The following is a 12,965-nucleotide window of genomic DNA, read 5'->3' as shown; positions in this document are numbered from 1 at the left end:
ATGCGGAACTTTGTGACCTTAAACTCTGGGCTCAATGGGACCCGGGAGGAGAGATCCTGTGCCTGCCTTCCCCAGTCTCCAGCAACCCAAGAGTCATGTCCATAAGCCATATCCAGCCAGCAGCAGATAATCTCCTTATCAGTCACCCTCCAGAACTCATGGCTGCTTCTCCAGAAAGGGAGCATAAAATGAGGCCCCCATAACCATGCCACCGAACTCCATACCAGCTGTTTTCACTCGGAGCACCTCAGAGGGGGGCAGGTGAGAGCTGGAGGGACCCAGCTCCGGCAGCCGACCTCCACTACCCAACCTCCACCACGCACCAGGCTACTTTCCACACACTCAGGCCGAGTATCACATATGAGTGAACATATTCCTGGAAGCATCATAAGACACTTCCTACCAATTTTCCATAATTATCCCACCATATTTGATGGGGTTCAGACAGTAGGCAACAGATCATAGAGGGAAATATATATATATATATATATATATATACTTATATATATATATATCCAATACATATTTATATATATAAATAAAATCTATTTTTTGGTCAGTTACTCTATTTCACTTTTAAAATATTGCAGGCCATGTTTATAATGAGATTCCCAATGAAATGTTAAAATTTCTCTAAACTAGTCATTTTCATACTGTGCTTGTCAGAGTCCCAATATGCTATATTAGATATGTGAAGGGCTGCTGTGATAGGGAATGAGGTAAGGAAGTATGAGAGAGAGGGTGAGAAAGAATTTAATATATGTATATTAAATATATATATATATATCTGACTGGGAACTCCTGTAAAGGTTATTAGAGGCTACCCAAAAGCCTCCATCCCTCTAGGAGAGCCCAGCAAGCTACTGAGAGTATCCCACCCACATTGCAGAGCCTGGCAAGCTACCTGTGGCATACTCGCTATGCCAAAAACAGTAACAATGACAGTCTTCATTCCCCTGACTCTGAAAGAGCCCCCAGTACGCCATTGGGCTACACTAGCTCGTGACAGGGATGAATGGAGATGTTACTGGTGCCCACTCAAGCAAATCAATGAACAACAGGATAACAGTGATACAGTGATACAATATGGACATAAAGAATGACTGCTTCTTCTTTCTCAGTTCAAAGTCAATGTCTTTCCCTACTTAAAAATATATATCTCCATAAAATAGAGCATTACAAAATTGTTCACGATAGCATTTCAGTCATACAATGTTTCAACACCCATCTTTCCACCAGTGTAATTTCTTAGCACCAGTGTACCTAGTTTCCATCCCACCCCTTCAAGTCACCCCCTACCCCACCCTGTCTCTATGGCAGGCACCTCTCTTCTTTCCTCACCTCTCATTTTAGGCACTAAGGTTTGCAGTACAGATGCTGGTAAAAGGTAAAGGTAAAGACCCTCCCGTTGATCGTCGATTTGCTCGAGCGGGCCCAGTAACGTCTCCATTGGAGACCTTGTTGTTACTGTGTCTGGCATATCGAATACTCTCGGTAGCTTGCCAGGCTCTCCGAGAGGGGCGGAGGAATCGAACTCAGGTCGGCCATGTTGGCCGCTTGTAAGGCAAACGCCCTACCCGCTGTGCTATCGCTCCAGCCCTTACAGATGCTGAAAGGTTATCATATACATCCATTTACCTACGTTTAACACTCAGTTCTGTCCAGAGTGATCACTTCCAACTTATGTTCCCATAATGGACTCTCCTCTATTTTAACTGCCTCCACCCTCTACACCCTTATAATTTCCAGACATTGACCAGTTAATGTCTAACACAGGACAATCATTCAGTACATTTTTTTGGTTATATTTATTTATTGAATCACTGTGGGAAAAGTTACAAAGCTTTCAACATGAAGTCTCGGTCAAACAGTGATCAAACACCTTTTCCTTCACCAGTACTTAATTTTCACCACCAAGAAACCCAATATACCCCCCTCCTAACCCTCCCAATGCCTGTGAGGCAGATGATTTCTACTTAACTCTCTCTACTTTGATTATATTCATTATTTCGATAAAAGATGCACCATTATTGTTCATAATTTCACCCCAACAATCAGAACTGCTAAAAAGGCACTGTGAAATAATTTGTTTTCTATAGCTGGTTATGAGAACCATATGATGTCGTGTGGCCGCAATTTTGGATTTCTGATATTTTACTAGGTAAGTCTGGATGGATTTCTGCCAGGAGCCAGATAATTACAAGATTGGTTTCTGTGCATCTGGTGTTATGACCACGCTGGAGAGCTGCTTGTGGGGGGCAACTCGTGACCTTGGTAGGGCATGAAGGACGAGCCAGTACGACCCCCCTTGCCATGAGACGGCACTTGCTCCATCACAGCCGGCTCATACCTGGCTTTCCAATAAAGCTCCATTCAGTACATTTTTAATAAAAGCTTGTTGATGGATATAATCTATGAAGTTAAATAAGTAATCAGCCTATCTTTACCTTGAATTTATATCCTGCTATTTCGGAATATTGGATCAGAAGATTTTGAGGTGTCCTCCCAGCTCTAGATCCCCATCTTATGAGACATTCTGACAATTTCTTTTCCAAAAAGGTTTCATTTTTATACTCAAAAGCAAAGAATACTGCTTTCCAGTAACAAAAATAATGTGTTTCATTGTATGCTACTAATAAAAACTTATGAGAAGGCAATGGCAAGGTGTGTAGTGTACCTTAAGTAATGCTCTTTTCCAACACTCGTGAACATAGGGGAATCATTTATTGAAATAGAAAATGGAAATTCTTTCTCACCCTCTCTCTCTCATACTTCCTTACCTCATTCCCTATCACAGCAGTCCTTCACATATCTAATATAGCATATTGGGACTCTGACAAGCACAGTATGAAAATGACTAGTTTAGAGAAACTTTAACATTTCATTGGAAATCTCATTATAAACCTGGCTTGCAATATTTTAAAAGTGAAATAGAGTAACTGACCAAAAAATAGATTTTAGGCATTCATGGAATTGAGCATTAGGGCAAAAGATTTGGACTGATCAGATTAGCCAACAGAGTGTAGGTGAAAACCTTCTTTCTTATTAGTTAAAAATTCACAAAAATAGGCAAATAATAACTGTGAGGATAGCACCAAAACAACTATGATAATTTCTCCATTTGGAAAAATTATTTCTATCATCAAGTAAAAGACTTAGTACACAAAGCTGATTCAGTGTACCTTTATATACTAAAATTATTAATTTTTTCATTTGTGTTTCATATATTAGTTTTAAAGTATATGCTCTATCTGGATTTTCCTGTAATTATTAAACCACTAACCAAGAAATGAAACTGGATTTAAAAACTAAAAGTATTGGCAGATATGATTTAAGTAGGATATGTATAGTGTCTATGGTACTAATAAAAACTTAAGGTAAGGCCAAGCTAATAGGATGAAAATTTGAAAAAGAAGATTATTAAGGCAAAACTCATAGTTTCTGTGATAAAATGAATTGTATCTTAATAATTTCTTTATAGAACTATTTCATTATCATGTTTACTAAAGCAAGAAAGCACTATGTTTTAAATTCTATAAATCTAATTTCATCTAATTTTTGAGGTATTAGTGAATCCACTTAGTCTATATTTAAGATCTCTAGATTTTGTTTAATTAACTGTTCATGTTTACAAAATGCATTATAAATACCCAAAGGTTAATGTTTTCACAATGTGAAAATATACTACGTATTTTTAGTGAAATATAATGCATAAACATGAAGATTTCTGCCAATAATACAGATTACACTGAAGCAGATTGCACTCTTATTTATAGGACAACTGTCAGGGGAGCAAAACAAACCCTTAAAAATTTGCCATGTTAAATAATTGAGATACGTTGAAGTGCAAAATGATATAGATAACAGATTTATGAGAGATAAATAAATAAATCTTAGAAATATGGATGATAGATTGGATATAGATACTGAGCCAATCATCTTAAATGAAAATTGAAAAAATCACAAATTTGGTCACTTGAATTGGACTCTGCTAGAGATAAAAAAAAAAGGGTCCATGAAATACACTGAATGGGCTTTATTCTGCACATAATGTGCTAGTATTTAACTGCAGTGACACAGGACAATTTCAAAGGAGATTATAATCTCCTAATAATCTTCCTCACTTTAAATAATGTCCGCTAAATATATGTATGGAGAATACCAACACATTATATATAAAATGATTTTTATACTTTTTATGGCACATTCTGACTTTGTGTATTTTTCTAAATGGATTTTACAAAGCTTATATAATAATACTCATGTAATATATGTAAAATGTATTATGTGAATTCAACTGTGACAGGTACACTTGTTGTCCGTGATATTGGACCTTTATAAACAGCAAAATGAAAGCAAAAATATCTAAAGAATGAAGGGGGACTGTTAGAAAGAATTGTGAAACAGTTTCCTCACAGAATGGAATCTCCATGGCTATTGCTGAATATACTGTCTGCCTTACTGAGAAACGCACAAGTCTGCCAAAAGCTGGAAATATATACTCCCACTGTTTCAGGATATGCACATCCAGTTGATATACAATTGCAGAACAACAGCCCCATGACAAACTCCGAGAAGGAACATTTTGCAATATGGATCTCTTACAAACCCAGTGGTGACATTTAATTTATTGTAAATCCCAGATGCATAGTTCTGGCCCCATTTGGTGAGATATTTGTAAAAAAATTAATTAAATTATATTTTAAAAAATAAGCTGTTCTCTGTAGCTTAGTGTCATAAGTGCCACTACTTACAAAAGTTTTACTTGTTGGCAAAGAAGAGTAGTCAGTTTCTGTTCAATTTACTTAGCAATCTGGATACTGTTTTGAAAACGAAAGCAATGGCTTTGACTATCAAACTTAGGATTTGTATAAAAAGTAAAAACAAACTACCGACAGCTTTATTGTTATTAATAAAAATGCTAAAATAGACAAATGGTAATAATCTATGTCTTCTTAAAGTATTTGTTTATTTTTGTTGCTTTGATGATTTGATTGAGAAATTATTTATATATATAAAAATGAAGAAAATGTAAATAGTTTGAAACATTGAGAAAAAATAAGATTACATATCATTCTAACATATAAGCTTATATTTTAAAACTATGTATGTTATATATAATATTTGTGTGTTAGAACATGTAATCATATGTATAGTACTTACATACAATTGTGTGATTTGCTTTTAAGTCCATGGATTCAAGGCAAAAATGGATATATAAATTCCTAGATATTTATATATGCATTTATTAAAAATTAATTCCTTTTGCTAACATTTCTTTTATTTGATCCAATACCCATTTAAAATTTTAAAAAGACTTGCAAAATTTGGAATAGAAGAGAATAAATAGCTCAATTTACTAAAGTCCATATACAACAAACACATAGATAATGTCATACTCAAAGGCAAAAATTAAAAGCTTTTTCTCCATCATCAAACAGAATAAAACAATATTTTCTGTGATCACAATTATTCAACATAGTATTGGAAGTCCTTCCAGTGTAATTAGGCAAGGAAAAGAATAAAAGGGATCAAACTTGAAAAATAAGTAAATAATTTTATTATAATTTGAATATTATATAATATGTAGAGCAAAGACCTAACTAGGAAGACTATTAAAAAGAACACTATTATAATAAATGCCTGGCTGCCATACATAAAAATCTAATGGGGGACCAGGCAGAACGTATAGTGGGTAAGGTGCTGACCTTTCATGGGCCAACCAGGTTCTATGCTCTGCCAAACACCGCTTACCTCTGTATTACCTGAAGTGATCTCTAAACACAGAATTAGGAATAAGTCCTGAGCACAGCCAGTGTCCCCACAAAGAGGTAAACAATAAGATTACATCAAGATAAAAAGTTTTATACTATGAAACTACCACTAAAAACTAAAAACAAAATCCTACAGACTGGCATAAAATATTCACACATCATTCATCTGACAAAAAAAATTATATCTAAAATATATTATTTATTATTTTAATTTATTGACTACACCCAGGGATGCTCAGGACTTACTCCTGACTCTGTGCCTAAGGATCACTTCTGATGATGATGCTTAGGGCACCGTATGTGGTATTGGGAATCCCTAACTATTCTGTTTCTCTAGTTCCCCAAATTAATCTTTAAACACCTAAATTAATACATAGATACAATGCAGACCCTATCCAAATTCAAACAACGTTTTACAAGTACTAAGAACATTTTATATTTTAAAGTTTGTGTGGTCCATGAAAAACCAAACATTCATTTGGGCATAGCCTCTCACTACCTAACTCGTACCTATACTATAAAGTCATAGTAATCAAAACATCATGGAGCTGGAATAAATATTCTCTGACCAATGGGTCAGAATAGAATATCCAAGGACAAACTCCCCTATAGATAGTCATAAATATAAAGACATAAAGCAAGGAAATAAGCCCACTGAAAACAAACCTTTGGACTCTGACTGTGTACTTGAAGTTCCAAGGTGGAAGTAAAGAAGACAAAGAGGACTGAGGGAATCCAAGGGACTCTCATGGGGTATATTGGCTTTTTGGTATTGAATATGTTGTGGTAACAATGTAACACTTAAAGTATATAAAGACACAGTCTTATAAGTCCTTGTTATTGCAAAAATATTTTAAAGAATATAAGAAAATATTAAAAGACATCAACTTTTTGGTATTATGAATATAGTTTTAATGTCTTTTACACAAACTTTTTCTAAAAAAATATTCTTATCAATTCTTGAGAGATGAATGTGAGTTTCTTATGTATACATATAAATATAAGTGAATATATAAGTTCTTTTCCCTACAGGTTGTACCAATTTTTATTTAGTTCGTTGTTAGGGTCCCACCCAGCAATGTTCAGCACTCTGTCCTCAAGGATCACTCCTGGCAGTTCCTGGGGGACAATAGCTGGGGTGCTGGGGATAGAACCCACACAGGTGAAGCATGAGCAATGTTTAACCCACTCTACAGCTTCTGTGACATCCAATTTTCAGTTTAATTGGCAGTGGATAATAGTGTCAGTCTTATTTCCCTGAGAATTATCTAAGAAACCTTTGCCATTTGATATGAGAGAAATTCTCTCTCAGTACTGCTGAATTGAAATCAATTGCCTATCAACCAGGCAATGCATTTTTTTCTATTGAATGCTCACAAATTTTCAAAACAATGAGTTTTTTTTCTATTGAATGCTCACTAATTTTCAAAACATAACCTGCATTCTTTCTTTTAATACATAGGAGAACTTTTCTTAATTGCATATGTGGAATTTTAATTTATTTATACTTACCCGAGAGGGGTTGACTATATTAATCAAAGCAGTTTAGAGATTTAATTTTTATATAGATGAAAACAAAACACACACACAATGGCTTCATGTGTGTTTTTTATGTTAACAATTTGTGTTATGAGACTGTGTTATCAATCTGGTGTGTACTATGCTATTTTTATTTGTGTAATAAATCACTAGAATTTTCAAGAGTTTTTATATTTAGTAGAAAGGCTAATTTTCTCTTTTGGGACAAAATCCTCTTTCATTGAGTTAATCTAAGTTCCACAGGTAAGAACTTGCTTCCTTGCTTGTCACATTAACTTGATTCTGTCAGATTTTCAACAGCAAAGCGAAGCTAGAGAACAGGAATGTTCCATACTCCATTAGCATATTTTAATCAGTTATTGACACACCAAGAAGTTTTGACATTGGTCCCACGAAATATCACACATTGCCTGGAATTAGTCCTCCTGGGAATTAGTCCTGATTTCCAAGATTTTGGCAGCTTTGTTTCACACAGACAAGTTGAATGACCAAAAAGAGAATCTTAAGAAGTTGACAAATCTGTTTGTGTACTGGCTCAAAATGAAGCATCTGGGTAGCATTTGTACTGCAGAGATTGCAGGCTCTTTTCACTTGAAGGATAGGCCTGATAACAACCACTTAACATTTATCAGACAGAAGATCTCAACATGCCACACACCACTGGACCTTAGAAATTGACTGAGATAAAGCACACTTGAACTCACACTGAATTTATTTGTCACTCTCCGTGTCCAAATATTTACCAATGAGTTTAAGTAGTAGATCCTTCTTGTTCACTATGTTCAATCAACATAGCAGACTATCATAAACATAATGATTCAGTGGGAGAAATTGCGTGAAGGAAAGATGAGGATTCCTGAGAGCATTCTACATAAGGCTCCAGAGCTGATATATCCCTGAAGTGAGGATATACTGGAGGATCTGGAAGTAACTGCCTCCAGTAGTTATTATTAGAGAGATTTAAGAAGAAAAAATACAGTGTTTGCTTCCTCAAAATATGCTCACTTGGTATCAGATTTGTTAACTTGTTCCAACAATAGAATTACATTTGGGCGCAGAAGCTACATTGGAATTAGAAACTGGTTAAACTGTCATTCTCCAAGATTCACTTTTTTTCTTCATAGGTTCAAATGGAAAGTTGAATAAATGTGTGGTAAGAATCATTACCCCTGAATCTCCCCAAACTACAATGATGGCACATTAATCCCTGCAATCCACCATAAATGTGACACTGCTTTTAGTACACCAATTCCCTAAGTAAAGCAGTTCTATTGGCTTCCATTTGGCCTTCCTTGCAAATGGCCCTTACTCCACAGGTCAGGAAACCAATATCAAGACTCTGGCAGCTGTTGAGTATGTCTGTTTCAATCATGCATTCTGAAATTGGGGAAATAATCGTAAATTTGGTTTGATTGTCTATTCCCAGCAAGGGACCATAATAACATTTTAGGTCTTCTGAAATCAGTGCTAGTTCGGAACCATTTCCAATAGTCCAGAAAGGTCTGATCATATACTGTTACCCAAGTTACAGTTACCCTTATAAAAAGGAGTAGTTTTCTTTTTATAAAAGATGAGAAAAAGGCTAACGGTATGCATTTGTAACAAAGTACCAGAGTCCTTTCTCAAGGGGATCAGGCTTCCCTTGCATAGAGTTAACTTTATACTTATGAACTGATTCCAGTTCGAGAACAGATTGAGAGATTTTGATTAGCTACTTTTATATTTCAAATTACACTTCATTCACTAGCCTAAAAATTTCCTGCTAATAAAGATAAAAATATTTAATAGGCTTCCTATTTCTTTCACATTTAAGAAAACCACAATTAAATAAACAGTGTTATTTGTTACTGTGAATCGACTATTCTGATTACTCCTTCTTTGCTATTCCTTTACCAGTTTTGATTTAGGTTTTTGGGTCACACCTACTGGTACTCAGGGGCTATTCTTCGCTCAGATTGGTTGCTGGTGGTTGATTCTTGTGGTGCATGCAGTGTTGGCAATCAACGGTGTCTCTGTTATACAAAGTTTACCACTCAGTTCTATTTTGCTCTTTTTATGTTAACAAAAGTGACTGTATCTTTTGTTATCAGTTGCCACCATTCAGTCCATGCTACTTTAAGATTTAATTACTCCCATTGCCTCAATGATTTCAATTTAGTTATTACAGCTTCTAAGGGGAATCTTGTCCTGCAAAGGAAGATCACAGAACTCTCACAAATTCATCTCACAGTTTTGGTAAGAGGAATCTCTTCTGAACCATGTCAGAATGTGTGAGTAGGTGTGCAATGTTTTGAGACACACCTATTTATTATAATATTACTACCTGTAATGTATTAGCTGTAACTCCGCCACACCCTATCATTCTTCACTGTGATGACAGTATCAAATTCTATACTCATAGAACATTCAGGGAATTAGGCAGATTGGTAAAATATTTACAAAGAACTACTACATGATCCAGCAATTCTCCTGTAAGGTATATATCCAAAGGAAATGAGAAATAGATAGTAGGTTATGTCTATGCCTCTAAGTAGGTTGTAACACTATTCATATTAGTCAAGATATGGAAATAATCAACATGTGTTTCAATGGATAAATTAATGAAGACAGTATTATGTATATGTTTAATATTTTCACAAAATAATAGTAGTCTGTCCTACAAAAGAATGATGTCCTTCCATTTACAATAGTTTGATGACTTTTAAGGCATTATGTTAAGTAAAAAATGTTAAACAGGGACAAATATGAATGAGTTCAGTTATATGTGGAATCTAAAAAAAAATTCCTAAGCATTTGAATCCTTACTTTACATGAGACCATGGCAGGCCCAGTATTTTCAGTTTATTCGCTGATACCCATCCCCTTTTAATCTGTTTTAGAAAATGATAAAAGTATATGGCAATGTATAAAGCATAAGGAAATAAGTTATAAAGCAAAGTAATTTGATACATTTGGTACTTGAGAAAAAACTTTTGGTAACTGAGAGAAAACTTTTCTGTCTTCATTTTGAAGATATGTATAATTGTTAAACCATTTCATTATGTTTTATTTTTATTAAATTCAACAAGCACTGTCGACAAGCACTGTCCTCCCGTTGCTCATCGATTTGCTCAAGTGGGTACCAGTAACGTCTTCATTATGAGGCTTGTTACTGTTTTTGGCATATTGAATATGCCAGGGGAAGCTTGCCAGTCTCTGTCGTGGGGGCAGGATACTCTTGGTAGCTTACTGGGCTCTCTGAGAGGGACAGAGGAATTGAACCCAGGTCGGCTGCATGCAAACACTCTACCCGCTGTGCTATCACTCCAGCCCATTAAATTCAAACATAGAAATAATGTAGAACATTATGTAAATAGTGGGAGAATTCTACCACTGAACCACCCATGCCTGGCAAGCTACCAAGAGTATTCAATATGCCAAACACAGTAACAAGAAGTCTCACAATGGAGACGTTACTGTGTCCACTCGAGCAAATCGATGAACAACGGGAGGGCAGTTTGTTTGTTTTGGCAGTTTATGTAAATAGTGGTGATAGGAATGTCTAGCACTTTCTGTTTGCTCTTTGATAGACACTTTTGTCAATGCTTTTATCAGAACTTTTGAAAGAATAAACTCATCAATCCTCAAAAGATTCTGTAGGGGGATCATTGTCACTGTCCTCCCGTTGTTCATCAATTTGCTTGAGCGGGCCCATTAACATTGTGAGACTTGTTACTGTGTTTGGCATATTGAATACATCACGGGTAGCTTGCCAGTCTTTGCTGGGCGAGATACTCTCGGTAGCTTGTCGGGCTCTCCGAGAGTGGTGGAGGAATCGAACTCCTGTTGGTGGTGTTGGCTGCGTGCAAGGCAAACACCCTACCTGTTGTGTTATTGCTCCAGCCTTGGGGGGGGGGGTAACAACAGTAATTTTATTTTTATTGTTGGGGACTTTGTGATAATGTCAATGGACCCCAAGGTGATTTTTGTGAGGTGGAGAGGGGCGAGAAGGCAACTTTTTTCCAATTCACCTCTGCCATCCAGGAATCATCTGGAACAGCCAGGACTGATCTGTCAGGAGACCCTTTTTGGCACAGAATTTGACCCCCACAAGCCCCATGAGGTAGCTATCAACCACACCCTATGTCCATGGGTGTTCTGCCCAGCATGGGAATTAATCCTCACCACTTGATTAATCTGGGAGTCATAGACTCAGGCTGGAGTGAGGAATCGCTCTTTGCAGGAAAGGGAAAACGTTCCTAGGCCTTACCAAAGCCTGTTGGGTCCTTGTCCGTCTCACAGAAAAGAATTTCAGGAGTAGAGGAACAGTGATATAAAAACATATTTTATTTGGAGGTTTTGAGGAAGAGGAAGGAGGGAAAGAGAGGAGAGCTTCTCCAAAGGCAGAAAGAACCTTGAATGGCCTTTAAGAGTGTTTTTTATACGGGTATTCTTCAGGTTGTCTTGATCTGGAGTTTTCTATTGGAGATGAAAGCTGACCATATTGTATGTCATAAAGGAAGAGTTTTAAAGTTTTTCATGGATCTTCTTCAAGTCCTTATCACAGTCTCTGTCTCTGATGAATTGTCCTCTGTGTGTGAGTACGTGTGTGGAGGGGGGTGAGGGTTGGCCCACAGTCTCCTCAGGGTCTGTTACAGGCACCAGGAAGGTATTATCAGGTCAGTTCTTAATTCCTGTGCTCACAAGGTGAGTTTTTTGTAGCCTTGGGGCTATTGGTTTTATTACTTCTCAGGAATTCCATTTTCCTTACCTGCCTAGCTGCCTGCCTCAGCGGCAAAACTTTAAAAAACCTATTGTATGTCGCACAACTATTATGGGCAGTCAATATCACATATAAACTTGCAAGCCTTTCACAAATACAAATACCACACAAGAAGGTACTGTGGTCATCACTGCACTGCGTTAACCACAACAGAAACAAAAGTGTGACATTTTAGACAGGCTAGATTACTTCCTCACTATAGCAGAGTTTGGCTTGCTTTTTTGTTCTCAGGTTACATGACCTGGGATTCACCCCACAATTAACACTTTCCAGCTGAAGATAATGTGAGCTCAGTCTGAATTCTCTTAGAACTAGAAATGGCTCACAAACTTTCCATGAAAATGACTGTAAGGATTTAACCCAAGCACAAAAATTTGTAAGTCTACAACTGTACATCATGGTGTTTCACTAATAAAAATTTAAGAAAAAATAAATAAGCAAGTAAATAAATATATAAATAAAAAAGAAAATGACTGTAAGGATTTAAGGGATACAGTCTCTACTCCAGCTGCTAAGATTTACCATTATGCACGCAAATCATAACTGTGCTCAAGTAAAACTTTTAGGAAAATAGGCGTAGCTTAGACTTGACTCCTGAGCTATACTTAGTGACATTTGCTCAACAGCACTGGGAACTAACAAAAGACTATTGTATGCAACAGTGTGGAAAGAACAACATGCAAATACAAAACGTTAAATACAATAGCCAGCAAAAGGCTAGAAGGAATCAAAGGTATACTTTAAAATTCATTTGTTTAATTCACAACAGAAAAAAGTGACATAGAGTATAAGGGTAGTTACTAAGCGTTAAATTGGGATTTCTATTATTTTTTGAGCTTGGTGGTTCCCATCCTGAGATACTCAGGGATTATTCCTGACTCTATGCTCTT

General features: G+C 36.3%; 1 pseudogene; it reads left to right on the top strand.

Moving 5' to 3' along the window:
- The first annotated feature begins 205 nt into the window (after positions 1 to 205).
- LOC130034385 (presenilins-associated rhomboid-like protein, mitochondrial) overlaps positions 206 to 12,965 on the top strand; it is a 98,188-nt pseudogene continuing 85,428 nt past the window's right edge.

Source organism: Sorex fumeus, unplaced genomic scaffold (genome assembly GCF_029834395.1).
Source record: "Sorex fumeus unplaced genomic scaffold, SorFum_2.1 ptg000061l, whole genome shotgun sequence".
NCBI lineage: Eukaryota > Metazoa > Chordata > Mammalia > Eulipotyphla > Soricidae > Sorex > Sorex fumeus.
The sequence above is the reverse complement of the archived record's forward strand: the minus strand, read 5'-3'. Positions and strand labels throughout refer to the sequence as shown.